This window comes from Triticum dicoccoides, chromosome 3A, assembly GCF_002162155.2.
Source record: "Triticum dicoccoides isolate Atlit2015 ecotype Zavitan chromosome 3A, WEW_v2.0, whole genome shotgun sequence".
NCBI classification, from domain to species: domain Eukaryota; kingdom Viridiplantae; phylum Streptophyta; class Magnoliopsida; order Poales; family Poaceae; genus Triticum; species Triticum dicoccoides.
Genome location: NC_041384.1, coordinates 274,377,364 through 274,379,340, shown reverse-complemented (window position 1 = coordinate 274,379,340; position 1,977 = coordinate 274,377,364).

Here is a 1,977-nt window from a genome sequence, read left to right as displayed (position 1 = left end):
GGGGGGTGAATAGGCGATTTTTATGAAAGTCTTCAATACATGGGAGTTTTGAAGACAAACGATAGAAATGAACCTATAACCATGCAGCGGAAGGTAGACTACCCTAGACAAGCCATAGTCAAGTATTCAATGAAGTGAAAGCACAAAGACTAATAGCAGCTAGGCAGTATGGATCAAGATGGAAGATAATATGAAACCAATCTGAACAAACAGTCACACAGTGAAGACAAATGGACAATGCAAATAGGCAATGACTTCACAAGGACCAACTGTAAATAAAGAGATGGGAAGGATAGAACCAGTGAGCTTGGTGAAGACAAAGATTTGGTAGACCAGTTCCAACTGCTGTGACAGTTGTATGTCTGGTTAGGGCGGCTAGGTATTTAAACCTGAGGACACACAGTCCCGGACACCCAGTCCTGAACACGCAGCTCAGGACACTCAGTCCTCACCGTATTCCCCTTGACCTAAGGTCACGCAGACCTCGCCCAATCACTCTAGTAAGTCTTCAAGGTAGACTTCCAAACCTTCACAGACTTCGTTCACCAGCGATCCACAATGACTCTTGGATGCTCAGAATGCGATGCCTAACCGGCTGGAGGATTCACAGTCCTCAAGTGTAATAAGTCTTCAGATCACACAGACAGGAAGACTTAAGTGATGCCTAACACTCTTTGGCTCTGGGTGTTTAGGGCTTTATCCTCGCAAGGAATTCTCTCTCAAAGGCTTCGAGGTGGGTTGCTCTCAAACGACAAAAGCCGTACTCTAACTTTGAGTAGCCAACCGTTTATGGTTGTAGGGGGTGGGCTATATATAGCCACTAGGCAACCCGACCTGGTTTGTCCGAAATGACCCTTGGTCACTAAGGAACTGACACGTGTTCCAATGGTCAGATTTCAAACACACACGACAACTTTACTTGGACTACAAGCAAAGCTGACTTATCCACCTCTGGAGAAGATTTGCTCTCATAGTCTTCACTCGAAGACATAGGATTTTGGTTAAGCATCACTTCAGTCATTCTGACTGGTTCTCTTGGACCCCACTTAACAGTACGGTGGTTCCTTTGACTCAACAAAGAAAAACACATAACGACGAAACTGCTAAGTCTTCGCACTCCATAGTCTTCATGCGATGTCTTCTCTTATCATAGTCTTCAATGTGAATGTCTTCACATACCACCTCTGACTTCAATGTCTTCATACATTTTTAGGGGTCATCTCTGGTAGGAAAACCGAATCAATGAGGGACTTCTACCTGTGTTATCCTGCAATTCTCACAAACACATTAGTCCCTCAACTAGGTTTGTCGTCAATACTCCAAAACCAACTAGGGGTGGCACTAGATGCACTTACACCTTTCCATGATAACAGAGTCGAGAACTTTCAAATCATCTCATTCCCGAATCGTCAAGACTAGTGTGTCGAATGAATTGTCAAGTGATCAGAGCAGTTTCTTCACAACTTTGTGATAAGTGATGTCTTTGGCGCTGAGACCTTGAAGCTCATTTCCTATGTCACTCATATGATTGAAAGTTTGCTGATAGCTCTCATTTCCAATGCGCTTCAACGGATTGAATTTCGCTCGAAGAGTATCAATGCAAGCTTCTTTTTGAGTTGAAACAGCCTCATTTATCTTCTCGAGAATGTCCCGCAAATCCTTCGCAGTTTCACACTAGCGATAGCGAAGAAATTGAGCACGAGATAGATGGCCACTAATTTCATCTTTGGTCTGAGCATCCATCTGAATGAGTTCCTTCTCCTGGTCAGTGGGGGCCTGAGGTATTTCAACCGTGAATCCAATCTGCACCACACTCCACATATCATCATCAATTGCTCGGAGATAGATCTTCATCTTCTCTTTCCAGAAGGGATGGTCCGTCCCATCGAAGATGGGAATCTTGAGATGCGACTTGTAGATCACTGAACACATACTTAAACTACAAGGTGTTTAGACCAAAATGAGTAGAGTCAAGAA